Source organism: Bombus pascuorum, chromosome 4, assembly GCF_905332965.1.
Source record: "Bombus pascuorum chromosome 4, iyBomPasc1.1, whole genome shotgun sequence".
In the NCBI taxonomy this organism is placed as follows: domain Eukaryota; kingdom Metazoa; phylum Arthropoda; class Insecta; order Hymenoptera; family Apidae; genus Bombus; species Bombus pascuorum.
This window is the reverse complement of record NC_083491.1, coordinates 11216964-11229263: the sequence shown is the minus strand read 5'-3', so window position 1 is coordinate 11229263 and position 12300 is coordinate 11216964. Positions and strand designations below refer to the sequence as shown.

The 12300-nt window shown below is 39.9% G+C and overlaps 1 long non-coding RNA gene across 1 annotated transcript in view; it reads right to left on the bottom strand.

The window, feature by feature from the left end:
- LOC132906024 (uncharacterized) overlaps positions 1–7779 on the bottom strand; it is a 116279-nt gene extending 108500 nt beyond the window's left edge. Inside the window, exon 1 of the long non-coding RNA XR_009657919.1 lies at positions 7770–7779. This is a non-coding gene — a long non-coding RNA (uncharacterized LOC132906024). The remainder of the gene's footprint in view (positions 1–7769) is intronic.
- Positions 7780–12300: the final 4521 nt, after the last annotated feature.

The following is a 12300-nucleotide window of genomic DNA, read 5'->3' as shown; positions in this document are numbered from 1 at the left end:
GGATACCGGTAGCGTTTCAGTGAAGCAATATCCGAGGGTGGCCTTCTAGCATTACGATGGCCGGACGATAGCACCGAAGGTCAGTTAAACTGTTCGGAAACTTGCCGGCTTTCCAATTAAGTAAAGATCCCGGCCTCCTAGGGTCAAGCCTACGTAGTTGACCGTGAGTTTAACACTACATAAATCGCGGCCCGTCTTATTGGTCCTTGATCTAATTACCTTCCGATGCTTGACCGCATAGTCCGTTGATCTCGACCTACTTTGATGGTTCAACGATTATTTCGGGTCGTAGCGCGTAATCGCGTCTACGTGACCGGCGTTTATCGATCCTTTGATCCTCTTGTGTGCGTCCAACCGAGCTTCGACCGTGATTTATAATAATACTCTTAATAATAATTCACGCGTACACTGGCGATTAACAACGGACCAACAAACTGAATAAAATTTATTGAAAATCCCATTCGACGGATGGCGTTTCGGGCTCGGATAAAGCGATTATTCATTTCAACATCGTACGTCTAAAAATATCGCTGGTGAAATTCACGGATGTTCAACGTGGGTCGGAAAACAATTTCAATGTAGGCTATTAACGAGGTACCGCGATCCAATTAGAACGATTATTTACAGAATGCAAATGGCAGCGCCGATACCACGAAATTATTCGATGTTTCTGCCTGTCGTTGGGATTTCCAGCGTAACTAGTTATTTAAAAAATATGTAACACGGTATATGAGAACGGTATTCTCGTGTGAATGCAAATTATCCGCAATCTACTCGAAATCCCTAACTGTATTTTGTTCGCGTTTACGCGGTTTAACTTAAAACCATTGTATTCTGCGTATTGGATATCATCGTTGTTTTGCGAAACGCAAGTAAAGTTATTTTATAAAATTTAGATGAATTCGAAAAATTCAATTTGATTCAGAAAATGTGATTAGCAGGATTTCTCGCTTCTGTCGACTTTAAAAAAGATCCTACGCAACAAGATTTCAAATAAATCGTCGATCACAAAATTGGGATTATTCTAAAAATTTGTAGAGGGTCCCTTAAAAAAGCCGACACTTCCCTTTGGTAATTCGGTTGGCAGGATTTGCGATGTATGTATACGTCAATCGCAGCGAGGTAATGTCAGGACATCGATAAACGTCCACGACTACCGACAAACACATAAACAAACATTTACATTTAATTGGTGGGCCGCGTGTCTGACTAATGGCCGGCCGTCTGAGTTTCGAAACGTTTCGATGCGGTCGTCACTCTTCCGTGGTTCATGATCCTCGTTGCGGGGGAAAAAATTCGCTTTCGCATCGAAATCGTGACAGATGTTCAGGAAAGTCGCTGGCCGCGTGATTAATCGGACCGAACCACGCAACCTGCTTTCAAATCATGATTTAATGCTCTATACTCGTCAAACATTGCCACCAAAACCATGAAAAAGAATCGTTTCGTTCGACGAAACGATAGATAAATTGATTTTGTTAATGAATCCGAATGAGACTGGTACTATCAGCAATTATTCTTCGATTGTTAGAAAAATCAAAGGTATTTCCGATATTTGATATTAATTAATTAACCGAGAAAAATATATTTTTTAGAAAATTATTTATTGATTGAGAAAAATATTGATCCTTCTCTTCGCACTCTAAGAATCTGTAATAAAATCCCAAGATCATACACTTTCTTTTATGACACTGTCACCTGTCGCAATAAAACGATCTACGTATATATTCTTCGATCGAGAGGGAAAATTGAATTCGTGAAGAAGTTTTAATCCATGGATATCATATTTTTACGAATAACCGTATTAGAATGGTAACTCTAATTGATTTTATTGATACGTTAATTGCTTATTGCCTTCCAACGATCGTAAAGGTATATTACAGTGTTCACTCAGCGCTCGATAAAATTAACCTTTCATATTCCTTAGATATTCGTTCTTTCTATTCGACCATATTCTCTATTCTGACGATAAAGCTTATAAAATATAAAACAATACAAATAAAGCTGAGAAATATTTCCGAATTATCTAATAATATGTAGAGAGTGAAACATTCGAATGTATCCGTAAAGATATAAATTTGCATAATTGTAAATCACGGTCTACGTGTTATCATTCTCTATTAATTATATTTCTAGTAAAAAAATGTATACAGACACGTATTACTATCAATGTTGCGTAAAGTTTCACAACGAAAAAATACGAATTTTCGTATCAATCAAATAATTATCGAAGAGAGATCCACGAAGGGACTCCATTTTCCGGACGAACGGAGAATCTACGTGACCACGTCCTGGCTAGGGCAATAATACAACGATATTTCACATCAAGATCATATTCGTCGCCGGAAGAAAAATGACGGTCACCGGTAACTCCCAGGCGAAATTCATTTTGACAGATTTCATACATTGAATTGATGTTTATATGTCGCGTTCGCCGGAAGATAAGCCGGATGGAAAAGTGTATACGTTCTCGCACACGACGTCTCCGCGTTACGTCTGGACAAAACTTTGACCATTCTGTCGCCCACAATACGTATAATCCGTCCGAGGGATCAAATTCTTATAAAGGACGAGGTCAGAGACAAAGACAGTCCTTAGGAGGCCAACTTTAAGGGTTTTCATCCCTTCTTCGAACAGCGTAATACTCTGGCCAAGGAATATCGGTCTTCTTATACAAGTAACCCATCTTTTGTCATCTTTCTGTCAGAGATTCGTCGAAGATTGAAACATCCAACCGAGAATACGCTTAACTTTCCTTTGACGCGTCCAACGTTTCACGAGAAATTGTAGGAACAGTTGAAAGCGCGATGACATCGCTAGTAATGAAATTATAAGATGGAATTACCCGGGCGAAGATTAATTTTTAAGAGTCGATCGACTTTTTAAATTCAAATATTGGTAAGGTAGAATTTGATTTTCTCCCGGATATCACGTTAATCCTTGACAGTTGTTCAAAGACACAAAGATAGGATATATGTAACAAGGATTATTTAATTAGTTGCTTCCGTTTAAGATTTAAATTATATTCAGCCTATTTTATGACTTGAAAAAATTACTTATTTTAATAAATACAATATTTATTGCGGGAGAAAAATCTCCAGAAATAATGTTTGCAACGTCTCATCTCTCCTCTTTACTTCCCAATTAATGCAGTTCACGGGTCGATTGTTGCAACAGAAATTTATATTCTAGCAGCATATTAGAAGAACGTAAACTCGCTCGTAAAGGGTTGAATATTGTTCGAACCGCTCAATTACGGTTCGCCTGGAAGGCAAGGTGGCATTATTCAGATCAAAATATATTTTATCCGTAGTTGGCACGGTAGCGTCTGGGGGCGGCTCACTTTCCTAAAGTTCATTTCCGCCTGCGGCTCAGAATTAGACGCTAACGAATCTTTACGTCCCACCTTTCGTCGCGCAGTCTTCTATGTCAACGCTGCCGGCAGATTTCTACCGTTGTTGGCCTCTCTCCGGGTCGGTCGCGTGAAAATGAGAAGCATTTTCGTGGCTGCCGTGAGCTACCCCCTGCAACACCGCCGCCACCACCACCGCAGCTACGAATTATTACGTTAAACCACGTAACTAGGGGCTGAACGTGTACGTAACTCGGTGCGTATTAACGCGCGACACGCGGCAGTTTCTTGCGAGAACTTTGGAATCAATCAGCGCCCGGCACGGATGCATTCGAGAGAATTAATATCAGCGTCGCGAGCGACATCCGCGCGCCGCGACATAATCCGTTTAGCGCCGGCAAGCTTGTTCGGCTCGAGTTCGTTCCACGCAGGAAAACGATGGCGGGAGAACCTCTCGCCAACGACGACGACGAAACCTTAATATGCCTTCTCGCCGATTTTTATAATCGTTTTTATAGATATCTATTGATATATCGATTTGTTGTTTTTAAAAGCGAACATTTCTTAGATTGTAAAATAAATAGTAAATGTAAGAAATAAAACGTGAAATGGATAAATCAGGGTAAAATTTATCGTCGCGTCAATCAGTTGGGGGAGATAATTTTCAGATGTCTATAAAAATGAATAAACTACGTGTCTTTGAAATCCTTTTACGTGCTATTTCGAATTCTTTTTTTTTTTTTCGTTTATTTATCACTCAATCACGCGTTTAATCATAATTTGATATTGTATTATGTTCAATGAGTTTGATGTATGTATATGAATCAATCATCAATTTTAAATGTACATAGATATAAATTCTAAGTTTTTATTGATATCTCGGTAGTTCCATACCCTACGTTATGTAAAGTTTGATAAATGTAACAAGATTTTCGTGCTTGTGAAACGTTCTTCCATTTTAAAATGTTCCATAGAACCGAAGCGAAAGAGCAAGGTAGTATTTCTTCGGTAAACAAATTCTTCTCACAATTTTTAACTCAAAGGAAATATGGACTATTATAATGGCACTCTCGAGATAACCGCTTAGCTAAACAGTGAAGTATTTCACACGATGTTGGAACTTGCATTTACGTTTGTTTTCTATAAAATCAACATGGCTGAAGTTATAGCCTGGTTCAATTAGCACTATATTTCTCGAGTGTTTCACAGTTTTCGAACATCTTTTCTGGTCACAATTAATACACCAAACAGAAGATATGTTTCAGAAATATTTCGTTGCGTTCTAAGATATTTTTCTCGAAACCTTTCATCGAATTCAAACAAACTATTCTCATTGTGTGCGAACCAGGATTCAGAAGTGACGAACTTTTAACTTTCGACGTTTGAAAAAACACGTTTCGAAATGGTACAAGAATTTTAGTAGCTTATATTTTACATCAGCCTTCCTGGGAAATTTATCTTTTCCAGTTGTAACGTCCTTTTAGCAAATCGACGATACATGAAGCTACGTATTTCAAAAGGAAAGTTTCCATTCAGGATAAACGTATCGATTTTCATTCTCCGCAAAAACATAGTGTGTATCAGCGAAAGAAATCGAAGTAAATAAAAATGGAAAATTCCTTCGACCTCGTCTACGCACGATTGTAAATAAAATATTTTGTCAAATATTTCCCAAATGTGTTGATAAAATTGCAAGACTACCAGTTGGTTCAAACGATATATTCATCGCACGATAGAGCGTGCTCGTGCTTATTACTTTTTATTTAACGGATTATGGCGAGTCACGGGGCGGAAAATTTTCGAGAGGAAGATCAAAAGGAAAAGCTGTTAAAACTGGTAACGTTCTCTCCTCGATAATAACGGTTCTCCATCGACGGACTCGACTCACTCGATGGAAACCGTGTGTGTACACGGCGTGGCAATAACTAATAATACCGTGAAGCCAATTTCGAGGTGTCACGAGAAATGGCTTCTATATCATTCGACCGTGCGGTATACACTTCCAATTTCCAATTTCATTGCCGCGGCACGCGCAGTTATACGTACTCTGTGCCGCGTGGTGCGAATTCGTGAACATTGCTAAATGATCATTGCATTAACCCAGACCAATAAATATTTAATTGCGCGGGCGCAGCCCGTTGCCCGGATTTACCATTCGCATGTAAACCACGCTAATTCAATCAACTATGATCAGCGCCACGTCAGATTTTTCTACGTGAAAGCTGACCACCGACGGGAACGATGTTTGTTACGTTCGTTTTGTTAAACAGTTGCGTTCCGGTAAACGCGCGAAAATGGTTTTATATCGCTGCGGTGAGGATGCGAGGTATTGTTGAAAATTGTGAAAATTAACAACACGTTGCGATTGTTTAGTAATTTTCCAAATATTTTCATCCAGAACTCGAAGCTGTTTAATAGTAGAACTATCAAGCGCGTAAGAGTATCTAAATATATCATGCGTAGTATAAATGAGTATAATTAAAATAATATAACGAAGAAGATATAAGTATATATTTATAATCAGATCTTGTGTTAATAAAAGTTAATGTTAATTCTGCTAAAAGATTCTCTGTGTATTTCTTGATATTCGTAAGAATAATAGTCGGAATTCCATCATTTTTGCTTCAACTGTACGCTTCTTATATTATTTCTTAACAAATCGTGTGTTCCGAAATTTCTTTTCCTACGTATAGTCGTAGCAATTGGTGTTTTAATTTGGAATTTGATTGCATCTATTTAATTTCGCAACACCTACTTGAGAACAATCATCAATGAATCGATAAATACATTACGTGTTCTGTTATAACCGAATAGAATCACATTGCTTAAATTAAAACGAATCACTTTCGAGCTGCAACACAAAAGATACGACATCTGAAGTCTCGTAATATCGAAATAGATTTTGTAAATTATTCATTGATACACGTTCAATTTAAAGCTAAAAATCCAATAAAGTCAAAAGTTAAGAATTTCCCAAAAAGAACGCTGCTTTCTTACACGTTGCGATATAAATATCCGGAGACAAAGGGACAAATAGCCAGTTCGCACCTACTCGAGGGTTTTCTACCCAGTTTTCCCGTAGGCGTGTCTTTTCAATGGTCTCTCCGCGGGTCAATCCGCGATTGATATAAAAGAGTCCAGTAGCGGTATCGTATCCCTCGAATCTCTGGGAAAAGCCGCTAAATCACCCGTACCAAGGGTAAACCGAGCCAGAGATTTGTGTGCTTGTAAGCCTAGCCCCGATGTATCGCGAACGATTGGGCGGGATAAAAGGGATGCTCCGTGTACATTCCCTCGAACCGATATCTTTTTCCCGAGATCCAAATACGTTTTTCGACGTGATCTTGCGGTCATCTCTAGCAGATTCTGTTATCAATTACTGTCAATTTCGTTTCGTTCGAAAGAGTTTCGCGATAGACTGATATATATTATATATTCGTTGTGAAAATACAGCTTCTTTGTTTTTCTCCTTTGATTTTCATCCTTTCTTATTTTCTCCCTTCTCCTCCTCCGTGTCACATCTTGTTTCATCATTTACCTTACTCTATTGAGTTTTGTTGGGGATATAAAAATTTCTCGAATTCACAGAAGTAATCGCGATATCATAAGAAGAGCGTCCCTTAAACAACTGGCCACGTCGAAGAACCAAGTTCTAATAACGTCATTCAACTCGCTGAATTAATCTCCACGTGAACAGATGCAAATTTCTTTTGTCGACACTTCAAACTCCTAATTTATTCTGTGTATAATTAAGAAAAAAAAAAAATGATTCATCTCTCTGGTTTCACATAATAAAGAAAATTCGAAAATTTTCGGCGAATCAGCCTAAGCTTGGAAAGGAATCAGACAACGTTAATGAAAGCAGTCTGTGCTTAACTGGGAAACGAACGTCTGAACGCGATGACTACGTGGCTTCCTCTAAATCGGCGATCGAAGGATCCTGTGGGTTGATGGAAGCAAAAACGCGAGGGAGCGGAAACGGATTCGCGGTTCCGCAGCCAAAGATTATCCCCTGACTGGCGTCTATACGCATTTGCCTCGGTCTGAAAGGCCAGGTAATCCTTCGTCGTCTGGAACGAATTTATCGGGGTAGTTCGCGGAGGAGGGAGGGTAGAACGAGGAACGCCAAAGATTTGCTTTTCCGATTGAACGTACCGGGCGTTCGTTGCGCGAAAGAGACAGCCACCGGTACAGAGAAAGATCGAGGCGAACGATCGAAGCAAAGCTGCTGGAAGGTAAAGCGTCTTTCGACGCCCGAACGATCAAAGTCGAAGGAACTCGTAATCACCAAAGGATGCTCTCTTATGGATTTCTTATTCGCATACAATTTAAACCCATCCGGCCACGTGATTCGTCGAAAGGAATTGGCATTATCGCGGACAATCGAGTTTCTTGGTCATTGGTTTTCTTAAACGACCAGCTCCATCGAGGTTAATTGCACATCCTTTGATTATTCGGCTATTTTAATCGTGATCTCCTTATAGATAAAATAAATTGGAAGATTCGTTGATCAGGCTTAAAATCGAACAAAAAAATTTCCTAACTAACCATGACACTGAAAACGAGTCGTACGATACAATTTTCTGAAATCCTATTAACTTTTTTTCGACGCTGGTGAGAGTTCATTTCGTATAATTTAACGCTCACCTTCCGATCACGACGAGTGAAAGATTCATTGAACCAACTTGAAATCAAACAACAAATTTAGAAACTAGTCGTGAACAAACGGAAAATCAAGTTTACGATACAATTTTCTAAAATCCTACCAACTTTTATATATAATATTAATCATGCAAATCAATTTAACGTATCGCAAGGAAATCTTCCGCTACTTTTCTGATATTGCACCAACAATCCTCTGTACATTGACGAGTGTCTAAGTCAATTTTATGTTTAACGTCCACTGAGCATTTCCCACCAGGAATACCATCACCGTAGCAAAGTAATCAAAACATTAATGCCCTAAACTCGATCCACCGGAAACGTGGATCATCAAGTTCTGATGGAGCAACGAACTATCAGATTCTCATTGTGCGGAAGGACAACGGTGAAGTTTGATGCCGGATAACCATGGGATCAGAAAACCCAATGCAACGCGTAGTTCACATTGTTGTATACATGTATATGTATGGTCCTATATAGAAACGATATTGGTAGAGTTAGAGAGAGAGAGAGAGAGAGAGAGAGAGAGAGACCAGGGCAAGTAACTCTGTGGGGATGGTCTTCTGCTACAGTAGCAGGGTAATATCTTCCCGACGCCATATTGCTGATTAACATATGCATCCAATACTCTCTGGTTCACTCAAATGCAAACACGTCAGACCGACAGCTATCTCTGCCTGTAACGTTGTATAAAGCTCCGATTCAAACGGCATATTAAAGGTCGACTTATCCGGCTGTGAAGCGTTTCGCGAACTATCGTCCCCTACGGCAAAGCACCCGCTCCGAATCACCCCCCATAAATGATAGATAAGGTCCAGACTTGCGGCACATAGCTTACATCGATGGTGATCGTTATACCGAACAGTCCCTTCGGCATCGATATTACTTCAGAGTATGTAGAATGATACAAGTGCAATTTTTTTGCATAAATTAGAGGAAAATAGGAGATTGTTTAGAGGATTGTTTTTTTTTTTTTTTTCAAGGAATTGCCACGGCTTTAGATATTCGAAAATATTCCACATTCGACAGTTGTAGAATTAAGGATTCGTATTTATCCTGAAATAAATTAAAAAGTCCCTCTAAATTTCATAATAGAAAAGAGTGGACATGTCTGCTTCGAATAAACCTAAGACGTGTTACCTACTATTTTGAATATTTTATTATCAATGTCTAGAAAAACACCAAACTTCGAACATACTTGAAAGTTTCTCAATCCTTCGTAATCCGAAATGTTAAATCGATAATACAATCGATTTTAAGATTACCGTAAGTAAATAGAAAATAGTATCGCTGTGCGAAATTGCATTTCGAATCCGGTGGAGGATTTCCAGTGAATTCGAAGCGTAACAAGAAGCACCGGCAGCGAATCTCGAAGAAAGAAGCAAAAGTATTTGTAGGATGAGACGGACCCGTATTTAGTTCTCGCACCCACTTTGAACCAACTTCGTAGCTGGCTTTGACGCCCTGCTAATCCAGGCGTCCGGCTAGCATAGAAGACTCCCTCGGGGTAGCTTGGTTGGTCCAACGAAAAGAGAAGCAGTCAGAGTGAACGTGGAGAAAAAGGAGAGAGACAGAAAGTAGCGGGTGAACCTGATGGAGGAAGGGAGAGAGAAAGGGATAGAGGGGGTGGAGTAGGAGATATGGACGAAAGGCAAATGAACGAGTCGCTCCATGAAAGGAACTCGTACAGAATCCGGGAAACCCCATACGAGGTCCCCGCGACATGGGCCACCCGGCGACTAATTGGAATTCGTCTGTGGCAGTCGAAGCAAGGCTTTCTATAATTGAGACGTGGCCAGACCTGCAAAAAATCCAGAAAGGGGGAAAGGATGCGCCAGGCCGCTGTCTCGCGGAGAATCCTTTTCCTCTCTTTTGAACGGAAGTCAAAACTTTTCGAGGGATGATCCGGCCTGCCGCCTGCATCCGTTACCACACCGGTATATGCGTATCTCAATATCATATAAATGCAAAAACTGATCCCTACAGAGAAACCAACTTTACCGGTAATGTAAATTTTTTAAACTTCTCCCCCGGTGAAACGTTCGCCAACGAGAACGTGCGTATTCTTCGATACACCTCGTTCTCTTTCATGAATTGCTTACAAGATCTGGTTGGCGAACCAATTGCTCTTACTCTACCGAGAACGCCTTTCGAAACTCGCCAGAACGAAAAATAAGACGCTCGGTTGGCTTTCGAAATTGGATTTCATCCTGAGTCGGTGGAAATTGCTCGTTCCGTAATGGGTATTTCGAAAATGTTTTGCCCAGTTTTCGAGGTGTATTGTTATTTAGAAGGATGAAAAGGTTGTGGTATGAAGATAGGTTCAGAAACGTTTTATCTTCATTTTTAATACATCATTTTGTATATGTTGAAGTGATCGTCACTTCTGAGAAAACTCTACATCTGGTCTTCGATTTCTCAAGCGCCTAAGGTCTTCGAAAGCGCATAGACAAAAGAATGCGTCGAGGAAAGACCATAGGCGGTACACGTCCGACGTTGGTTTCGGCAGTTGTCTTTAGTCTCAGGGTAACGTTGCTAGCGAGAGGATCTGGATCGGCTTACATAGTACCACATATTTTGTAATTTACTATTCACAATATATATACTTTCAATACCTTGCAGTTTGCCCACGCATTTCTTTAATTCCATCCACTGAATAACCTTAACAGTATATATGCTTATATATGTGCGTGCGTGTATATGCTTCTTCAACAAGATTATATGCTTCTGCAACTTTACCGACATAAGACGAGAAGAAATAAAATCAGAAATAACGCAGAATAAACAAGGAGAATAATTGCAACAAAGAAGATTCAGGTTGGTGGATACGTTTTCGAAACACCACGTTGCACGTACTTGGAACAGAGACTTTCGAGTTTCGGCAACGTCTCTTGATCCCGTAACGTTCAGCGATAGAAGAAAAAGAAAAGGGTAGTTAAGTATTCAAACTGGGAACATCCGGAAATGCGGATACAAGAGACAAGCAAGCCAAGGCAACTGTGAAAGCTCTCGCCTCTTTTTTCCCTCGTCGGTTCCATCCTTGTTCCTTCCACGACGCTTTCACACGCTGTTTTCTTTCCGCTGTACATCTGAGGAAAGGCCGCGATAATAACCAGCCAGCAAGAGAAACATAGAAGCAATTGTAAAATTAATTAAGAGACTGGGAAAATAATTAATTTTTCTAATAATTCTTGCAGTCGCGCTGCTATTTTCCCAACACGCGGCCGCAGCTCCGCGCACCGCCAGCCCCACCCCTTCAGGAGGGACGAAATAATTTCATAAGGGGTTGGCTTGAGAACCGCACCTACATTTGCGAAAACATATCTCCTTTTCCACCGCCTCCTCGTCTCTGACCACGTCCAACCGCAACAAAGATCCTCCACTCCCTGCCATCCTCTCTCTAATACCCTCCCTCCAACCTCCTACACTTTCGTCCGCGTATACGCAGAAACGAATTCTTCCACTGGGAAAATTTCCGCATTGGTTATTTCGGGCCTATGTCCTACGCGAGTTTGTTCTCGTTACTTTTCGTTATGTGTATGATTGTTCCGAGGGTTCGTAGCATTTTTCACAGTCCATATATTCTATCTAATATTTACTAAGATTTTTCATCCATTTATATCGTACGAACTTCTGCTAAATAACGAAACATTAGACTGGAGAGAATATTGGAGAATTTCGTGGAAATAAATCCTAATGAATCAATTCTTTTACATCGAACGTAGTGTTACCATGCTCCATACAATCAAATTCTGAACGATGGTAAATAACAAATAAAGCGACTTATGTGTATCCTATTTCTGACACCTGTCTCTGCTGAATGAAATCATCGAAACTTAATATAATATAAATATACCAATATAAATAGCAAACGTCATGCTTAATTTCAGAGAGTGAAACCAACAAGGGTTAAATTTCATTTGAATCACATGTAAGTTTTCCATCAGGAAAATAACAATCGAAAATACGTCCGTGTTAAATGAAGTTTATCCTCGAAGATCCTTGCCATCCATCGGTAGCATCACCGACGAAAATCCAAAAAAAACATCAAACGTCATCTCTATTTTATGTTACACCCGCCATTGTGAACGTGGACAATTAATTGTAAAAGCGGTCCCCACGAACCGGTAATTTTTCCAACAATAATAGGAGAAGCTAACGAGAACAATCAAAATATTAATACATTTCGATGGAATTCAAATGTAGCATTGGCGGGGTTGGCCGCGGTCGAGTGCAGTGGGTACGTCCGGGGCCCTCTACGTGTTTGATCATTGTGTTATACGGTT